Here is a 22,162-nt window from a genome sequence, read left to right on the forward strand (position 1 = left end):
AATGCCTCACCAAACCTACGCTGCATGGCCTCCCTGATCCTGCAAAGCCTGCGTAAGAATCCTCGTATTCGTGGTTTTAAGGAGAAGGACCAATACTGGCTGGCAATCCTCCTTGATCTTGATCCACATTACAAGGGTAAGGTTGTGGACCCTATCTTGCCGTCGCAGAGGGAGCAGAGGATGAAACATCTTTGGGAGGCCTTGCAGAAAGGTCTGTGCAATGCGTTCACAGAGACTGGGAGGTTACAAACTCCTGTTTCTGGACAACGTGTTGCTGAGGCTTCGGTCAGTCAAAGAAGGAGCGGTGGAGAAGGTGGCCATCTGACCGATGCGTTCAGACAATCTTTTAGTCCGCAGCCCCAAGGTATGATCGGTTCCAGCAACCATCGCCAGCGTCTGTTTTACATGGTGCAGGAATACCTAGGGGCAAGATCTGACTTGGACACCTTTCCCACCGAAAATCCTCTGGGTTAGGGATGAGCCAAACACCCCCCGGTTCGGTTCGCACCAGAACCTACGAACGGACCGAAAATCCGCACGAACGTTAGAACCCCATTGACGTCTATGGGACTCGAACGTTCAAAATCAAAAGTGCTCATTTTAAAGTCTAATTTGCATGGTAGTGTCCTAAAAAGGGTTTGGGGACCCGGATCCTGCCCCAGGGGACATGTATCAATGCGAAAAAAACTTTTAAAAATGGCCGTTTTTTCGGGAGCAGTGATTTTAATGATGCTTAAAGTTAAAAAAAGAGGGGGGGCGTGGCTTGGTGCTGAACGGGAATGGCTGCCTGAACTCCTTGCTCTGTCCCACGGAGGTCCTGCAAGCTGACTAAAGGAGCCCTTCAACACAGCTAACACGGGGAAACCGAAGGACAAAACATCACAGTCCCGGTCCCGATCCCCTAGAGGCACAGACTCGCTCTCCGGACACAATATTCCGGAAATATTCCGGCCACGATCACGCGAGGCCCCGGCTTCAACTCTGGCCTACTCCGGAGCACGCTCTTCCAGCCTCAGCCCTGCCAGGAGAAGCTCTCAGCGCACGGAGAGCCCCTCTGCCGCCCGACCACTTAACATGAGTGATCTCAGATCGGTAGCAGCAGACATAAAAGAATCTTTTGCTGCTGCTTTTACAGATTTCAGGAGAGATATCCAATCGATGCATATGTGGATTGATGACTTAGAAACAACCACAACCCGCCATGATGCCGCCTTACAACAGCTACAGCACTCATCTCAGATGTACAATAGCCAGCTTAGAGACTTACACAGACACATGGAAGATCTGGACAACCGCGGACGCCGCCATAATCTACGGGTAAGAGGTATGCCTGAATCCGTTGAGCAGAACCACATAACACAGGCCACAATCCAGATCTTCAACGATTTGCTGGGTAGACCCCCTGAGACCCCCATCGAATATGAGCGGCTACACAGAGCTCTTAAACCCAGAGGCAGAGACACAGATCCTCCCAGGGATGTGATATGCTGCCTAATAAATTTCAGATTGAAGGAAGACATCTTGAGAAGAGCTAGGGAGTGCCGCAGCTTGCTGTACCAGGGAGCAGAAATCAAGATTTTCCAAGATCTGTCCCCCGTAACCCTGCAAAACAGAAGAGACCTGCGCCCGCTGCTCGACCTGTTACGCCATAAGGGGATCCTTATGGAAATTTCCCTTTTGCCTATCTGCATCAAATGCTGGACACACTGCCAATCTGAAAGTCCCGGAAGATCTCAGGGGGATCTGCAATACACTACAGATACCATTCATCGAACTCCCGGACTGGTATAGAGCATTTCGTACCCCCCAGCTCCAAAGAACCAACTCCATGGAAGCTATTCCGATAAGAGATGAATTCCACATTAGAAGGCGCAGATCATCCTCTCCAAGACCACTTCCTCAAAGGGATCAGCGGGATAGAGATCGACAAAGCCCAACAGCCCACAGACGGGCCAGGCCAGATCAGTCTTAATGACTCCCTTCCAAATTCTTGAGAACAGCACAACTCGTGTTCAGAGTTGCCGTCTTTTTCAGGGCGCCGCCCCACCCCAAGCCCCAGCGCCATCGAACCAGGACAGGACAACAAAATGACCGGCGCCTCAAATCCATCCTGCAATAGCCTATTTAACACTCGACTCGGACCTGCCCCTACATATACAGATAGACACTATTGCATTTCTACAAGTGTAGAAACCCCTGAAGATCCCATGCTTTCTCTCTCCATATCAGCTCAACAACAGAACATCCTCCCCAGAGAGATAACCCTCTTCCACAGACACCAACAGAACCCAAAGTATACCTCTAAGAAGCATAATTTAAGCTGAATCCATCACCAGTGGAACATTAACTGATCGAATAACTGGCTACCATGCGATCCACCAATACCCTTATTTAACCGTCAGCCTATATTAAGCCTATGATTGACAGCCTGGGATAGATCCCCATCATCCACATGAAGTCCTCCGCTACAGTTAATAGCACCACTTGGGTCTCCTTTCTCCCTTTCCTCTCCTCCCCCCCCTTTCCCTCCCCTTCCCTACCCTCCCTAACCCCCCCCCCCCACACACACCCAGGTACCTTCTTCAGACCAAAGATGCTACACCAATCAGATGGACTGAGCACCCGAGACAAGTATAAGCTAGATGCTTAACCTATGGTACTCCACTGTGCTCCGATTTACATATAGAGTTTTTTCTTTTTTTTTCTTTTTTTTTCTTTCCTTACTTATATTTCATGTTTTTGAATATACTTTTGCTAAATTACTTGCTATGTATATCGGGAAAAAGGGGGGCTCGTCCCACATGGAAAATGTTTCTCTCCTTGAACAGCGCACCCCTACTCGCTGTACCTATACCAGGGACTTCCATGTGGGACGAGCTTCCTAATGGTGGACAGGTTCTTTTGAACTAGCAACTCTAAAATGCCGCTATATACCTAACTCATTGATGATTATTACCATGAACAGCTATGGGCCACTCTTGGGAAGCGCAACCGCGGTTTTGTCTTATCCCGCTGATTGGACCATATCTCGACCAGTTCATACACCTAAACATCAATGAGTCCATACTCCTTCCCCCCCCCGTAGCCAAATTACCCCTCTAAATTATAGCGAGCTAACCTTCTTGAAGTTGCTCTACCCCACGTCCCCATAAATCCCCATTACCAAGTACGAGGTCACACATTGCACTAAGTCCGACTCATTATTATTATTATTATTATTATTATTATTAGTATCATTATTATTATTAAGATATGTTTATAGATGGTTTAATACTACAACTCTTCCTGTGCCTTTATACTTGCTCTCAGGGTGGCGACCTCCTAGAGTTTATTAGCATAGCGAGATACTCTCTCGGTACATAGTCTAAAGTTTAATGTTTCAATTGTCTATAATGTTGACTGTTAATGATACCACAACATCAATCTGAGATCTTTCACCACGTCTTTTTCCTTTGCTATGAAAGCAGGCTCCCTCCATACAAGTTGAATAGACCTAGGATGACCTCCCATGGACTGGACATCCTACAAACCTACCTCCGGACACTTTCCACTCCTCCACACAACAGGACAGTGACTATCCTAGTTGACCCACACCGGACGTTTCAACCCTTAACAGGGTAAGGTAGCTGGACTACTTTTACCTCCGGTAAGTACATCTTACTCCTCGCTAATAACCCCCACTTGACTAACCTCCTCCCTTCTTTCTCTCAACACCCCCCTTCCCATACCCTCTCTCCCCTCCCCCCTTTCTTTACCTGGATTTCGCCCCACCCGGTCTCCACCGTAGCATTCCCCACTGTAACGATTAAAAATCTATCAAGGGCGTATAATTCTCCACAGATTCCACCTACCCACATTGGTCACATTTGTAATCTGCAGCCCCACCTCGTGACTAATCTATCAACCGGGTAATACCCAAATACCATGGCTCCCCTACATTCTAGTCCGCAACACAATACTCTCAAAGTGGTCTCCCAAAATGTTAAAGGACTAAATATCCCTGAGAAGCGAAGTCAAATCCTCAACATGATGAGTAAATTTAAAGCAGATGTGGTGTTTCTGCAAGAAACTCACTTCCGCACGAATAACACCCCTAAACTCGCAAGCCGTATGTACCCTACATCCTTCCATGCCACTAACTCACTAGCCAAAACGAAGGGGGTCTCGATTTTGCTCTCTAAAAACCTTCCTTGGCAACTGACAGATTCCCTCGTAGATCCAGAGGGCCGCTATTTATTTCTAAAGGGAGTCATTCATAATCGGACGGTCACTTTAGCAAATATGTACAGCCCCAATACCAGGTCAGTTTCTTCCGCTCTATCGCAACTACCCTCGCAGGCTTTCAATCGGGGATTACAATCCTTGGGGGCAATTTTAATGTGACACTTCAGCCCATCCTAGACTCCTCATCGGGGTCCTCCACCCTGCCTTACAGAGCACTGAGACAAATTAAGATACAAATACAGGAACTCCTTCTACACGACACATGGCGTACCCTACACCCGAATGAAAAAGATTACTCTTTCTTCTCCGCACCTCATAACAGGTACTCCAGGCTAGACTACCTCTTTTTCTCCCAAAAAGATCTTCCCTTCCTAAAATCTGCTACTATTGAACCCCTACTCCTTTCAGATCACCACTTGATTACTCTCTCCCTTACCTTCCCGGAAAAAAATTTGGTCACGAAGATATGGCGTCTAGACCCATCTCTCCTCACTTCAGAAATTGATACCAATCACATCCGCACTAGCCTAGGTAACTACTTCAGGGAAAATGACAACTCCGAAACAGCACCCCTCACCCTTTGGGAGGCACACAAGTGTGTCATCCGAGGGGAATTTCTCATACTTAAGGCCAGTCGGAAAAAAGCACAACAGACAACTATGCGGGAACTAACTAACAAAATAAAGAGACTAGAACTACTTCACAAGCAATCACAGACACAAGACACATACCTAGAACTTACACAAACTAGGAAACTTCTCCTGGAAGTCCTCAACCGCAAAACCCGACGCAAATTTATGCTAAATCAAAAGCTATTTTATGAACAGGGAAACAAATGCGGGAGACTATTAGCCAGAGCTATCCAAACTAAGAAAGCTAGCACTAACATCCACACCATAAAAGACCCCTTAGGCAACTCGAGCTCAAATTCAGCAGACATAGCATCTCAATTTGAACGCTACTACACAGAACTTTATAATATACCCCAGCAACCCGAAGCAACTGTAGGCCAAACCCCTAGAAAAGCCCTTATTACAGACTTCCTTAAAAAGTTCAGCCCCAAACCCATTCCCCGGGAAGATGCCCGCGACTTAGACAACCCCATATCCGAGGAGGAACTCAAGAGAGCGATTAAACAACTAAAAACAGGCAAAAGCCCGGGCCCAGATGGCTTTTCAGCACCTTATTACAAGACATTTGTAGATATACTCTCAGCCCCGTTTCTGAAGACATTTAACTCCCTAACCTCAACAACATTACCTTTCCACAGATTACTAGAAGTGCATATCATGGTCATACTGAAGGAGGGGAAAGACGCCACTTCAGTCACCAGTTACAGACCAATCTCCCTACTCAATGTAGATCTCAAATTATTTGCCAAAATTTTAGCAAACCGGCTCCTCCCCCTCCTTCCCGCAATAATAGGGAAAGACCAGGTTGGATTTGTTCCTGGCAGAGAGGCCAGGGACAACACCATTAAGGCAATTAACTTAAACCATTGGCTAACCTCCCAAAAACAAAGAGGCTTCTTTCTATCCCTGGATGCAGAGAAGGCGTTTGACAGGCTGGCTTGGGACTACCTGGGGGCGGTTTTACGCCACTTAGTTTGAACATTCGGTTCTGTAGACCTAATTATGTCCCTATACACCACACCAACAGCAAAAGTCAAAGTCAACGGCCACCTGTTGGACGCCTTCTCCATCTGGAATGGAACATGGCAAGGATGCCCACTATCCCCTATCCTTTTTATTTTAACCCTAGAACCCCTACTATGTTGCCTACGATCGAATGAGAACATTAAAGGCATACCCATTGCAGGACATACGTATGAAATAGCGGCCTTCGCCGATGACATCCTGCTATTTTTAAGTGACCCACTGACCTCGATCCCAAACCTGCTCAGAGATTTTGACCTATTCCGACAAATATCCAACCTAAAGATTAACTTCTCAAAATCCCATGCCCTCAACATATCTCTCCCGAAAGACCTAGTCTCCCAATGCCAAAATAATTTTCCCTTCGTATGGAAACAGAACGCCATCACATATTTGGGAATCCAATTGACCACACACCTATCGGACCTATACACAAAAAACTTCACCCCGTTGATTCGCACAATCTCAGATGACCTACGCAGATGGGATAAACCCCATTTCTCATGGTTCGGTCGTGCAGCCATCCTGAAGATGAATGTGCTCCCTCGTATCTTCTATCTGCTACAAACAATCCCCATCAAACTCCCCGCAGCTTTCTTTCAAACAATTAAACAACAATCCATGAAGTTTCTATGGAAACACAAGTGCCCAAGGATAAGCTTCGCCCAACTCTCGAAACCCAAAACCAAAGGGGGTATTGGTCTACCAGATTTGCAAAACTACTCCCGAGCATGCCATCTGGGACGAATTGTAGACTGGTCAGTACACAAAGGGGTTAAAGATTGGGTGAGACTGGAAGGCTCTTTTTCCCACTTGTCCATTAGAAACACCCCCTGGATTCTCCCTTGCCATATTCCTAGAACCCTAAAAGAACATCCCCTAATAGAAGCCACCCTCAGTAGCTTCAGAGAGGTATGTAAGAAATTCAAAATTTCCTCTAATCCAGGGCCCCTTACACCTATTCAACTTAACCCAGCCTTTACTCCGGGGATGTCCAACAATTTCCTCAAAGATACTTGGCCACACAAAGACATGTCAGCCCAACACTTCTTTAAGGATGGCAAATTTCTAAACCATACTTCACTTCCAACAAATGCAGGGGGCGAACCCCCCGCTATGGAATTACTTCCAGATTCGTCATTTTCTCACAACAATAAACCGAAACACATCTCTATCCAGAGATTTAACCCCATTTGAAAACTTATGCTCCCAAATCACACCGCAACAACATTTGATTGCAAACACCCACTCTATGCTTTATGCCTTGACTTCCCCTAAAGACACCAAAGCTTGCCAGGTTTGGGAAAGGGAACTTCAAATAGACCTAACAGAAGAGAACTGGGAACAAATTTTCACAATAGCACACAAAGGCTCCCTCAATGTCACGACACAAGAGAATAACTACAAAACCCTATCGTGGTACCGTACACCTGAATTACTAAATAAATTTAATCCAGAGACATCAAACAAATGTTGGAGATGCTCTAATGAAACAGGTACATTTTTACACATCTGGTGGTCCTGCCCACTTCTCCAGACTTTCTGGAAACAGGTACATGACATTACCTCTCAAGTAACCACATACCCTCTGGACTATACTCCAGCTAGGCTTATTCTCCACCATTCCTCCACTTCAGCCCACACATACAGAAAATCTCTGGGGGTACATATGATCAACGCAGCCAAATTATGCATCTCAGCCCACTGGGGATCCCCCCGTACTCCAACTATGCCTGAATGGTTTTCCCGTGTGGGCAAAGTGGCTGAAATGGAGGAACTAATCCACATTGCAAAAGATTCACCATCGAAATGCTCCCTAACATGGGCCTGTTGGACCCACTTCTGCACCACAGAGAGATATACCTCCATCATGGGACCAAACCGTCCCGACTCCTCCTCCAATGACTGACTGAGATAATCCAAATAACTCCTCTGAGAAACATACTTACTCAACAAGACCCGCTGATTCTCCCACTCCCGCCCTAATGCGGATCCTGGGAGGAAACCCCTTCAGACAGGGATCTTCCCATGAAAACCTTCATACCCTTGAAGCTCGGTGGAGACCGGGGAGGGAATGCTCCAGAACCCTCCTTCCCTTCCCCATGTTTGTCTTCCGCTCTATCCCTTATTCCCACTCACCTCTATGTCTTTTCCCCTTTACACATCCCTACCCCAACCGATCAGACGACGATAACCACAGATCTATCCCCATGACTACCCCAACTCATGTGTATAATTTGCCATTTACTCCTCACATCTTAAAAACTGATGAGATTAACCCACCATACAGATATACCCCACCTTACAAACCCAATACTTTCATACGTGCTCAGGAATAAACAAACAGATTTATACCTAAATATATACTGCCACTTCTCTAACTAGCTCCTTAATTTTGAAACTACAATCAAAGTGGCATTCCTGTATTAGACAGTTTCAGATCTCAGATGATGAGGTAAACCTCGAGTTCGAGGCTGTTTAGCTCCTTTATGTATCTGTTTCATTTTCTGATAAACACATATCTGACTCGCTGTGCTTCAGTGAGATACGTCATGTTAATAAGGTTTATGTTGTCTAAATACCTATTGTATGTAAAAACTGTGTAACAACACTTTGTTCACAATAAAAACTTTTATGGAAAAAAAAAGAAAAAAAAAGAAAAGTGAAATATTCCTTTAAATATCGTACCTGGGGGGTGTCTATAGTATGCCTGTAAAGTGGTGCGTGTTTCCTGTGCTTAGAACAGTCCCTGCACAAAATGTCATTTTTAAAGGAAAAAAAGTCATTTAAAACTGCTTGCTTTAATGTAACGTCGGGTCCTGGCAATATGGATGAAAATCAGTGAGACAAACAGCATGGGTACCCCCCAGTCCATTACCAGGCCCTTTGGGTCTTGTATGGATATTAAGGGGAACCCCGCACCTAAATTAAAAAAAGGAAAGGCGTGGGGCCACCAGGCCCTATATACTCTGAACAGCAGTATACAGGCGGTGAAAACAAGACAGTGACTCTAGGTTTGTTGTTAAGTAGAACCTGTTTGTAATTTTGAACTGGTACATTTTTAACGTGTTTAGCTCCAGCCAAAAAATCTATTTTAAGCTTTTTAGAAAACATAGGGAAGGGTTATCACCCCTGTGACATTTGTTTTGCTGTGTGTGCTCCTCTTCAGAAGATTTCACCTCATTTTTTGTCCCAATGACAAATGTTTTTTAAAAATTTGGGCTCTTTTGTGAAACAAGGATTGGTGATAAAGCATCAGTGGAAAGGAGAAACGTTTTTCCCATATTAACTCTTACAGGAGAGAATTTCCCTTCCTAGGGGTAGATTTCATCTCACTTCCTGTTGTCTCCTTCCATTTGCAAGTAGGAGTCGTTTGTAATTTGGATGTTTGAAAGTAGGGGCCTGCCCTATATACTCAGCAGAAATTTGGGCCTTAGGTGTTGTTGTGGCCACAACACTGTAACCTTAAACAGGGCCCTGCTGTGAAATATTAGATCAAGAATTGTAATTACATGCTCCTGTTGAACAGGGGCAGAAAATTGGGCCTTTGGTGGTGGTGGTGCTAGTGCCTCACAGATACTCTAGTTGGAATGCAGAAACGAGCCCTGCTGCAAAGTATTGCATCAAAAATTGTAATTACACGCCCCTGTTGAACAGGGGCTGAAAAATTGGGCCTTAGGCACTGGTGCTGGCACCCAGAACCAAAAATGTTCTTATAAGCTATCAGCATGATCATTGAGGAGGAAGGAGATAATTACTCAGGATAGTCACTCAGCATCAGCATAGGCAGTCTTTGAAGGGATCTGAGATTTAAAAAAAAAATATTCGGTTACATCAGCATCAGGTGCTTGGTAGCTGGTGGTGATCCAAGGCTGATTCATTTTTATGAAGGTCAGTCGATCGACCGAGTCGGTGGACAGACACACCCTGTGATCGGTTACAAAGCCTCCAGCAGCACTGAATGTGCGTTCCGAAAGAACGCTGGATGCAGGACAGGCCAGTAGCTCAATTGCATACTGTGCAAGCTCTGGCCAGTGATCCATCCTCAAGACCCAGTAACCCAGAGGATTTTCGGTGGGAAAGGTGTCCAAGTCAGATCTTGCCCCTAGGTATTCCTGCACCATGTAAAACAGACGCTGGCGATGGTTGCTGGAACCGATCATACCTTGGGGCTGCGGACTAAAAGATTATCTGAACGCATCGGTCAGATGGCCACCTTCTCCACCGCTCCTTCTTTGACTGACCGAAGCCTCAGCAACACGTTGTCCAGAAACAGGAGTTTGTAACCTCCCAGTCTCTGTGAACGCATTGCACAGACCTTTCTGCAAGGCCTCCCAAAGATGTTTCATCCTCTGCTCCCTCTGCGACGGCAAGATAAGGTCCGCAACCTTACCCTTGTAACATGGATCAAGGAGGGTTGCCAGCCAGTATTGGTCCTTCTCCTTGATACCACGAATACGAGGATTCTTACGCAGGCTTTGCAGAATCAGGGAGGCCATGCAGCGTAGGTTTGCTGAGGCATTTGGTCCGGAGTCCTCTGGGTCACTAAGGACGAAATGGTCTGCAGCCACCTCCTCCCAGCCACATACAAGTCCATGTGTTTCTTGGGACTGATCTCTTAAAGACTGCTGCTGATGCTGAGTGCCAGGCTCCACCTCCATACTGACACAATCCTCCTCCTCCTCCTCTTCCTGTGTGATCGGTGGGCATGTAGGAATACTGTCTGGATAAAGGGGGCCTTGAGAGCTAAGGAAGTCCTCCTCTTCCTGCCTCTGTTCTGCCTCAAGTGCCCTGTCCATTATTCCATGCAGCGTGCGCTCCAACAGGTGGACAAGGGGGACAGTGTCACTGATGCATGCACTGTCACTGCTCACCATCCTCGTGGCCTCCTCAAATGGTGACAGGACAGTGCATGCATCCCTGATCATGGCCCACTGGCGTGGGGAAAAAAAACAAGCTCCCCTGACCCTGTCCTGGTGCCATAGTTGCACAAGTACACATTGATGGCCCTCTGCTGCGTGTGCAGCTGCTGCAGCATGGCCAATGTTGAGTTCCACCTGGTGGGCATGTCACAGATTAGGCAGTTCTTGGGCAGGTTAAACTGCTTTTGGAGGTCTGCCAGCCGAGCACTGGAATTATATGACCGGCGGAAATCCACACAGACTTTCCTGGCCTGCCTCAGGACATCCTGTAAGCCCGGGTACCTGCCCAAGAACCGCTACACCACCAAGTTAAGGACATGAGCCAAACAGGGCACATGGGTCATTTGTCCCTGTCGGAGGGCAGAGAGGAGGTTGGTGCCATTGTCGCAAACCCCCATTCCTGCCTTAAGTTGGCGTGGCGTCAACCACCTCTGAACCTGCCCCTGCAGAGCTGACAGAACCTCTGCTCCAGTGTGGCTCCTGTACCCCAAGCACACCAGCTCAAGCACCGCATGGCATCTTTTGGCCTGCATACTTGCGTAGCCCCTCGAATGGCTACAGAGCACCGCTGGTTCCGAGGACAAAGCACAGAAAGAGGCCATGGAGGAAGAACAAGAGGATGGGGTGGAGGAGAGAGGTGTGTCACAATCATTAGTAGTGGCATTTTGGAGGCGTGGTGGCAGAGCAACCTCCAACACTACTGCACCTTGTCCTGCATCCTTCCCAGCTACCAGCAGAGTCACCAAATGCGCGGTGAAAGTTAGGTAACGTCCCTGTCCATGCCTGCTGGACCATGAGTCAGCGGTAATATGCACCTTACCGCTGACAGCCCTGTCCAGCGAGGCCAAGACATTGCCTTCCACATGCCGGTACAGAGCTGGAATCACCTTCGTGAGAAAAAGTGGCGTTTGGGTACCTGCCACTGAGGAACCACACATTCCACAAACTCACGGAAGGGGACAGGGTCTACCAACTGAAAAGGCAGCAGTTGAAGTGCTAGCAATTTTGCCAAGCTAGCATTCAACCGCTGGGCATGTGGATGGCTGGGAGCGAACTTCTTTCAGCGGTGCAGCAGCTGGGGCAGGGAAATTTGCCAGGTACAATCTGACGTCGGTGTACCGAAAGCAGATTGCCCACAAGTACTTGGCTGTGACACACCTAATTCTACACCTTCATTCCTCTCAATGCAGGTCTTAGAGAGGACTGAAGGTATAGTGGGGTTGGAGATCTCAGCTGATGAGGAGCAAAGAGAGGTCCTCTTTGTTCTTTGGTGTGGGTCTTTTAGATACGCTTGCCAACGAACTGCATGGCAGGTCAACATATGTCTGGTCAAGCATGTGGTGCCCAAGCGCGAGATGTTTTGGCCATGCGAGATACGCTTGAGACATATGTTGCAAATAGCAGCGGCGCAATCTGATGCACTCATCTCAAAAAAGGCCCACACCAAAGAACTTTTTGAATAACGCACAGAGACTGCACTGCCCTGCACATGCAGAGCTTTGGGGTGTGATGATGTCAGTGTGCTGGCCTTAGGCTGGCCCCTGGAGGTCATCCTGCCTCATTGGTGATGTGCCACCTCCTCCTCCTCCTCCTCTCTCCTATCAGGCACCCACGTTGAGTCAGTGACCTCATCATCCCCTCCCTTCTCATGACTGGAGCAAACCAGGCAGTATGCTGCAGCAGGGGGAGCATGACTGCCAGATTGCTGTCCTTCTTGGGCACCCCCTCTGTCCGTGCTCACGTTACTGCCTTCATCTAGCTCAGTATCATCATCAGAGCCTTCCAAACGCTGGGCATCCTCCTGGAGCATGTACCCAAAACTGTGGTCAAACAGTTCGAGGGACTCCTCAGGAGGACATGGTGGGGCTAGGGAAGGAGTCACTGATGACACTGAGCTGAGGGAAGAGGCCGCTGCTTTGCCAGACACAGTACCCTGAGCATGGGTGAGAGAGGATGAGGAGGATAAGGATGGCTTGGTCTCCCACTCAACCAAGTCTTCCGCATGTTGCGGTTCAACACGGCCAGCTGCCGAAAAAAAGGCCAAGCATGTCCCACAGCCACGTGCTGATGAGGATGCACCGTCTCCACAACCAGCACTGTTGCCTCTAGACACAGAGCCCGCTTGTCCTTTTTTATTGGCTTGTGACTGTCTGCCTCTCCTTGTTGGCCTTCCAGACATACTAATGTATGTCTGCACTAAGCTGGGATATATATATGTACTATATATAAGCTGGGATATATAAGCTGGGATATATATGTAGCTGCACTAAGCTGGGATATATATATGTACTGATACTGCAGCTGGCAAAATCAACTGCCTGCCTGTAGTATGAGAACACCACCAACCTTCTACAGATAGCTTTAGGTGAACACTGTGCAGAGGTCGCACTACACTAACTTGTAGTTTTAGCTGAACACTGTGAGCAGGAAGCACTACACTAACTTGTAGCTTTAGCTGAACACTGTGCAGAGGTCTTACTACACTAACTTGTAGTTTTAGCTGAACACTGTGAGCAGGACGCACTACACTAACTTGTAGCTTTAGCTGAACACTGTGAGCAGGACGCACTACGCTAACTTGTAGCTTTAGCTGAAACACTGTGCAGAGGTTTCACTACACTAACTTTTAGTTTTAGCTGAACACTGTGAGGAGGACGCACTACACTAACTTGTAGATTTAGCTGAACACTGTGCAGAGGTCTCACTACACTAACTTGTAGTTTTAGCTGAACACTGTGAGCAGGACGCACTACACTAACTTGTAGCTTTAGCTGAACACTGTGCAGAGGTCTCACTACACTAACTTGTAGTTTTAGCTGAACACTGTGAGCAGGACGCACTACACTAACTTGTAGTTTTAGCTGAACACTGTGAGCAGGACACACTACACTAACTTGTAGCTTTAGCTGAAACACTGTGCAGAGGTTTCACTTAACTTATAGTTTTAGCTGAACACTGTGAGGAGGATGCACAACACTAACTTGTAGATTTAGCTGAACACTGTGCAGAGGTCTCACTACACTAACTTGTAGTTTTAGCTGAACACTGTGAGTAGGACGCACTACACTAACTTGTAGCTTTAGCTGAACACTGTACAGAGGTCTCACTACACTAACTTGTAGTTTTAGCTGAACACTGTGAGGAGGACGCACTACACTAACTTGTAGCTTTAGCTGAACACTGTGCAGAGGTCTCACTACACTAACTTGTAGTTTTAGCTGAACACTGCGAGCAGGACGCACTACACTAACTTGTAGCTTTAGCTGAACACTGTGAGCAGGATACACTACACTAACATGTAGCTTTAGCTGAACACTGTGCAGAGGTCTCACTACACTAACTTGTAGTTTTAGCTGAACACTGTGAGCAGGACGCATTACACTAACTTGCAGCTTTAGCTGAACACTGTGCAGAGGTCTCACTACACTAACTTGTAGTTTTAGCTGAACACTATGAGCAGGATGCACTACACTAACTTGTAGTTTTAGCTGAATACTGTGAGCAGGACGCACTACACTAACTTGTAGCTTTAGCTGAACACTGTGCAGAGGTCTCACTACACTAACTTGTAGTTTTAGCTGAACGCTGTGAGGAGGACGCACTACACTAACTTGTAGATTTAGCTGAACACTGCGGAGAGGTCTCACTACACTAATTTGTAGTTTTAGCTGAACATTGTGAGCAAGATGCACTACACTAACTTGTAGCTTTAGCTAAAACACTGTGAGCAGGACGCACTACACTAACTTGTAGCTTTAGCTGAACACTGTGCAGAGGTCTCACTACACTAACTTGTAGTTTTAGCTGAACACTGTGGGGAGGACACAATACACTAACTTGTAGCTTTAGCTGAACACTGTGCAGAGGTCTCACTACACTAACTTGTAGTTTTAGCTGAACACTGTGAGCAGGACGCACTACACTAGCTTGTAGCTTTAGCTGAACACTGTGCAGAGGTCTCACATTAGTAACTTGTAGTTTTAGCTGAACACTGCGAGCTGGACGCACTACACTAACTTTTAGATTTAGCTGAACACTGTGCAGAGGTCTCACTACACTAATTTGTAGTTTTAGCTGAACACTGTGAGCAGGACGCACTACACTATCTTGTAGCTTTAGCTGAATACTGTGTAGAGGTCTCACTACAGTAACTTGTAGTTTTAGCTGAACACTGCGAGCAGGACACACTACACTAACTTGTGGCTTTAGCTGAACACTGTGCAGAGGTCTCACTACACTAACTTGTAGTTTTAGCTGAACACTGCGAGCAGGATGCACTACACTAACTTGTAGCTTTAGCTGAACACTGTGAGCAGGATGCACTACACTAACTTGTAGTTGTAGCTGAACAATATGGGGAGGATGCAATACACTAACTTGTAGCTTTAGCTGAACACTGCGAGCAGGACGCACTACACTAACTTGTAGCTTTAGCTGAACACTGTGAGCAGTACGCACTGCACTAACTTATAGCTTTAGCTGAACACTGTGGAGAGGTCTCACTACACTAACTTGTAGTTTTAGCTGAACACTATGAGTAGGATGCACTACACTAACTTGTAGCTTTAGCTGAACACTGTACAGAGGTCTCACTACACTAACTTGTAGTTTTAGCTGAACACTGTGAGGAGAACACAGTACACTAACTTGTAGCTTTAGCTGAACACTGTGCAGAGGTTTCACTACACTAACTTGTAGTTTTTGCTGAACACTATGAGCAGGACGCACTACACTAGCTTGTAGCTTTAGCTGAACACTGTGCAGAGGTCTTACTACACTAACTTGTAATTTTAGCTGAACATTGTGAGCAGGACGCACTACACTAACTTGTAGCTTTAGCTGAACACTGTGAGCAGGACATAATACACTAACTTGTAGCTTTAGCTGAACACTGTGCAGAGGTCTCACTACACTAACTTGTAGTTTTAGCTGAACACTGTGAGCAGGACGCACTACACTAACTTGTAGCTTTAGCTGAACACTGTGCATAGGTCTCACTACACTAACTTGTAGTTTTAGCTGAACACTGCAAGCAGGACGCACTACACTAACTTGTAGCTTTAGCTGAACACTGTGAGCAGGACGCACTACACTAACTTGTAGCTTTAGCTGAAACACTGAGCAGGACGCACTACAATAACTTGTAGCTTTAGCTGAACACTGTGCAGAGGTCTCACTACACTAACTTGTAGTTTTAGCTGAACACTGTGAGCAGGACCCACTACACTAACTTGTAGTTTTAGCTGAACACTGTGAGCAGGATGCACTACACTAACTTGCAGCTTTAGCTGAACACTGTGCAGAGGACTCACTACACTAACTTGTAGTTTTAGCTGAACACTGTGGGGAGGACGCACTACACTAACTTGCAGCTTTAGCTGAACACTGTGCAGAGGTCTCACTACACTAACTTGTAATTTTAGCTGAACACTGTGAGCAGGACACACTACACTAACTTGTAGCTTTAGATGAACACTGTGCAGAGGTCTCACTACACTAACTTGTAGTTTTAGCATAACACTGCGAGCAGGACGCACCACACTAACTTGTAGCTTTAGCTGAACACTGTGAGCAGGATGCACTACACTAACTTGTAGCTTTAGCTGAACACTGTGCAGAGGTCTCACTACACTAACTTGTAGTTTTAGCTGAACACTGTGAGCAGGATGCACTACACTAACTTGTAGCTTTAGCTGAACACTGTGCAGAGGTTTCACTACACTAACTTGTAGCTTTAGCTGAACACTGTGAGCAGGATGCACTACACTAACTTGTAGTTTTAACTGAACACTGTGCAGAGGACTCACTACACTAACTTGTAGTTTTTGCTGAACACTGTGAGCAGGACGCACTACACTAACTTGTAGCTTTAGCTGAACACTGTACAGAGGTCTCACTACACTAACTTGTAGTTTTAGCTGAACACTGTGAGCAGGATGCACTACATTAACTTGCAGCTTTAGCTGAACACTGTACAGAGGTCTCACTACACTAACTTGTAATTTTAGCTGAACACTGTGAGCAGGACGCACTACACTAACTTGTAGCTTTAGCTGAACACTGTGCAGAGGTCTCACTACACTAACTTGTAGTTTTACCTGAACACTGCGAGCAGGACACACCACACTAACTTGTAGCTTTAGCTGAACACTGTGAGCAGGATGCACTACACTAACTTGTAGCTTTAGCTGAACACTGTGCAGAGGTCTCACTACACTAACTTGTTGTTTTAGCTGAACACTGCGAGCAGGACACACCACACTAACTTGTAGCTTTAGCTGAACACTGTGAGCAGGATGCACTACACTAACTTGTAGTTTTAGCTGAACACTGTGAGCAGGACCCACTACACTAACTTGTAGTTTTAGCTGAACACTGTGAGCAGGATGCACTACATTAACTTGCAGCTTTAGCATAACACTGTGCAGAGGTCTCACTACACTAACTTGTAATTTTAGCTGAACACTGTGAGCAGGACGCACTACACTAACTTGTAGCTTTAGCTGAACACTGTGCAGAGGTCTCACTACACTAACTTGCAGTTTTAGCTGAACACTGCGAGCAGGACACACCACACTAACTTGTAGCTTTAGCTGAACAATGTGAGCAGGATGCACTACACTAACTTGTAGCTTTAGCTGAACACTGTGCAGAGGTCTCACTACACTAACTTGTAGTTGTAGCTGAACAATGTGGGGAGGATGCAATACACTAACTTGTAGCTTTAGCTGAACACTGTGCAGAGGACTCACTACACTAACTTGTAGTTTTTGCTGAACACTGTGAGCAGGACGCACTACACTAACTTGTAGCTTTAGCTGAACACTGTGCAGAGGTCTCACTACACTAACTTGTAGTTTTAGCTGAACACTGCGAGCAGGACACACCACACTAACTTGTAGCTTTAGCTGAACACTGTGAGCAGGATGTACTACACTAACTTGTAGCTTTAGCTGAACACTGTGCAGAGGTCTCACTACACTAACTTGTAGTTGTAGCTGAACAATGTGGGGAGGATGCAATACACTAACTTGTAGCTTTAGCTGAAACACTGTGAGCAGGACATACTACACTAACTTGTAGCTTTAGCTGAACACTGTGCAGAGGTCTCACTACACTAACTTGTAGTTTTAGCTGAACACTGTGAGCCGGACGCACTACACAAACTTGTAGCTTTAGCTGAACACTGTGCATAGGTCTCACTACATTAACTTATCCTATGATAAAATTTTTTCGCAGAAGAGAGTTTAATAAGACTCGTGGCCACTCATTACAATTAGAAGAAAAGAGGTTTAACCTTAAACTACGCAGAGGGTTTTTTACTGTAAGAGCGGCAAGGATGTGGAATTCCCTTCCACAGGCGGTGGTCTCAGCGGGGAGCATTGATAGCTTCAAGAAACTATTAGATAATCACCTGAATGACCGCAATATACAGGGATATGTAATGTAATACTGACACATAATCACACACATAGGTTGGACTTGATGGACTTGTGTCTTTTTTCAACCTCACCTACTATGTAACTATGTAACTATGTAACTTGTAGTTTTAGCTGAACACTGCGAGCAGGACGCACTACACTAACTTGTAGCTTTAGCTGAACACTGTGAGAAGGACGCACTACACTAACTTGTAGCTTTAGCTGAACACTGTGCAGAGGTCTCACTACACTAACTTGTAGTTTTAGCTGAACACTGTGAGCAGGACGCACTACACTAACTTGTAGCTTTAGCTGAACACTCTGCAGAGGTCTCACTACACTAACTTGTAATTTTAGCTGAACACTGCGAGCAGGATGCACTACACTAACTTGTAGCTTTAGCTGAACACTGTGCATAGGTCTCACTACACTAACTTGTAGTTTTAGCTGAACACTGTGAGCAGGACGCACAACACTAACTTGTAGCTTTAGCTGAACACTGTGCAGAGGTCTCACTACACTAACTTGTAGTTTTAGCTGAACACTGAGCAGGACCCACTGCACTAACTTGTAGTTTTAGCTGAACACTGTGAGCAGGACGCACTACACTAACTTGTAGCTTTAGCTGAACACTGTGCAGAGGTCTCACTACACTAACTTGTAGTTTTAGCTGAACACTGTGAGGAGGACACACTACACTAACTTGTAGCTTTAGCCGGACACAGTGCAGAGGGCTCACTACACTAACTTGTAGTTTTAGCTGAACACTGAGAGCAGGACGTACTACACTAACTTGTAGCTTTAGCTGAACACTGTGAGCAGGATGCGCTACATTAACTTGTAGCTTTAGCTGAACACTGTGCAGAGGTCTCACTACACTAACTTGTAGTTTTAGCTGAACACTGCGAGCAGGACACACCACACTAACTTGTAGCTTTAGCTGAACACTGTGAGCAGGATGCGCTACACTAACTTGTAGCTTTAGCTGAACACTGTGCAGAGGTCTCACTACACTAACTTTTAGTTTTAGCCGAACACTGTGAACAGGACGCACTACACAAACTTGTAGCTTTAGCTGAACACTGTGCATAGGTCTCACTACACTAACTTGTAGTTTTAGCTGAACACTGTGAGGAGGACGCACTACACTAACTTGTAGCTTTAGCTGAACAGTGTGCAGAGGTCTCACTACACTAACTTGTAGTTTTAGCTGAACACTGTGAGCAGGACCCACTACACTAACTTGTAGCTTTAGCTGAACACTGTGCATAGGTCTCACTACACTAACTTGTAGTTTTAGCTGAACACTGCGAGCAGGACGCACAACACTAACTTGTAGCTGTAGCTGAACACTGTGAGCAGGACGCACTACACTAACTTGTAGCTTTAGCTGAACTCTGTGCAGAGGTCTCACTACACTAACTTGTAGTTTTAGCTGAACACTGTGAGCAGGCAGCACTACACTAACTTGTAGCTTTAGCTGAACACTGTGCAGAGGTCTCACTACACTAACTTGTAGTTTTAGCTGAACACTGTGAGCAGGACCCACTACACTAACTTGTAGTTTTAGCTGAACACTGTGAGCAGGATGCACTACATTAACTTGCAGCTTTAGCTGAACACTGTGCAGAGGTCTCACTACACTAACTTGTAATTTTAGCTGAACACTGTGAGCAGGACACACTACATTAACTTGTAGCTTTAGCTGAACACTGTGCAGAGGTCTCACTACACTAACTTGTAGTTTTAGCTGAACACTGCGAGCAGGACACACCACACTAACTTGTAGCTTTAGCTGAACACTGTGAGCAGGATGCACTACACTAACTTGTAGCTTTAGCTGAACACTGTGCAGAGGTCTCACTACACTAACTTGTAGTTGTAGCTGAACAATGTGGGGAGGATGCAATACACAAACTTGTAGCTTTAGCTGAACACTGTGCAGAGGGCTCACTACACTAACTTGTAGTTTTTGCTGAACACTGTGAGCAGGTCGCACTACACTAACTTGTAGCTTTAGCTGAACACTGTACAGAGGTCTCACTACACTAACTTGTAGTTTTAGCTGAACACTGTGAGCAGGATGCACTACACTAACTTGTAGCTTTGGCTGAATCACTGTGAGCAGGACGCACTACACTAACTTGTAGCTTTAGCTGAACACTGTGCAGAGGTTTCACTACACTAACTTGTAGTTTTAGCTGAACACTGTGGGGAGGACGCACTACACTAACTTGTAGATTTAGCTGAACACTTTGCAGAGGCCTCACTACACTAACTTGTAGCTTTAGCTGAACACTGTGAGCAGGATGCACTACACTAACTTGTAGCTTTAGCTGAACACTGTGCAGAGGTCTTACTACACTAACTTGTAGTTGTAGCTGAACAATGTGGGGAGGATGCAATACACTAACTTGTAGCTTTAGCTGAACACTGTGCAGAGGTCTCACTACACTAACTTGTAGTTTTAGCTGAACACTGTGACCCGGACGCACTACACTAACTTCTAGCTTTAGCTGAACACTGTGCATAGGTCTCACTACACTAACTTGTAGTTTTAGCTGAACACTGCGAGCAGGACGCACAACACTAACTTGTAGCTGTAGCTGAACACTGTGAGCAGGACGCACTACACTAACTTGTAGCTTTAGCTGAACTCTGTGCAGAGGTCTCACTACACTAACTTGTAGTTTTAGCTGAACACTGTGAGCAGGACGCACTACACTAGCTTGTAGCTTTAGCTGAACACTGTGCAGAGGTCTCACTACACTAACTTGTAGTTTTAGCTGAACACTGTGAGCAGGACCCACTACACTAACTTGTAGTTTTAGCTGAACACTGTGAGCAGGATGCACTACATTAACTTGCAGCTTTAGCTGAACACTGTGCAGAGGTCTCACTACACTAACTTGTAATTTTAGCTGAACACTGTGAGCAGGACGCACTACACTAACTTGTAGCTTTAGCTGAACACTGTGCAGAGGTCTCACTACACTAACTTGTAGTTTTAGCTGAACACTGCGAGCAGGACACACCACACTAACTTGTAGCTTTAGCTGAACACTGTGAGCAGGATGCACTACACTAACTTGTAGCTTTAGCTGAACACTGTGCAGAGGTCTCACTACACTAACTTGTAGTTGTAGCTGAACAATGTGGGGAGGATGCAATACACTAACTTGTAGCTTTAGCTGAACACTGTGCAGAGGGCTCACTACACTAACTTGTAGTTTTTGCTGAACACTGTGAGCAGGACGCACTACACTAACTTGTAGCTTTAGCTGAACACTATACAGAGGTCTCACTACACTAACTTGTAGTTTTAGCTGAACACTGTGAGCAGGATGCACTACACTAACTTGTAGCTTTAGCTGAAACACTGTGAGCAGGACACACTACACTAACTTGTAGCTTTAGCTGAACACTGTGCAGAGGTTTCACTACACAAATTTGTAGTTTTAGCTGAACACTGTGGGGAGGACGCACTACACTAACTTGTAGATTTAGCTGAACACTTTGCAGAGGCCTCACTACACTAACTTGTAGCTTTAGCTGAACACTGTGAGCAGGATGCACTACACTAACTTGTAGCTTTAGCTGAACACTGTGCAGAGGTCTCACTACACTAACTTGTAGTTGTAGCTGAACAATGTGGGAAGGATGCAATACACTAACTTGTAGCTTTAGCTGAACACTGTGCAGAGGTCTCACTACACTAACTTGTAGTTTTAGCTGAACACTGTGAGCAGGATGCACTACACTAACTTGTAGCTTTACCTGAAACACTGTGAGCAGGACATACTACACTAACTTGTAACTTTAGCTGAACACTGTGCAGAGGTCTCACTACACTAACCTGTAGTTTTAGCTGAACACTGCGAGCAGGATGCACTACACTAACTTGTAGCTTTAGCTGAACACTGTGCATAGGTCTCACTAC

The sequence above is a fragment of the Aquarana catesbeiana genome, linkage group LG11 (assembly GCF_042186555.1).
Source record: "Aquarana catesbeiana isolate 2022-GZ linkage group LG11, ASM4218655v1, whole genome shotgun sequence".
NCBI lineage: Eukaryota > Metazoa > Chordata > Amphibia > Anura > Ranidae > Aquarana > Aquarana catesbeiana.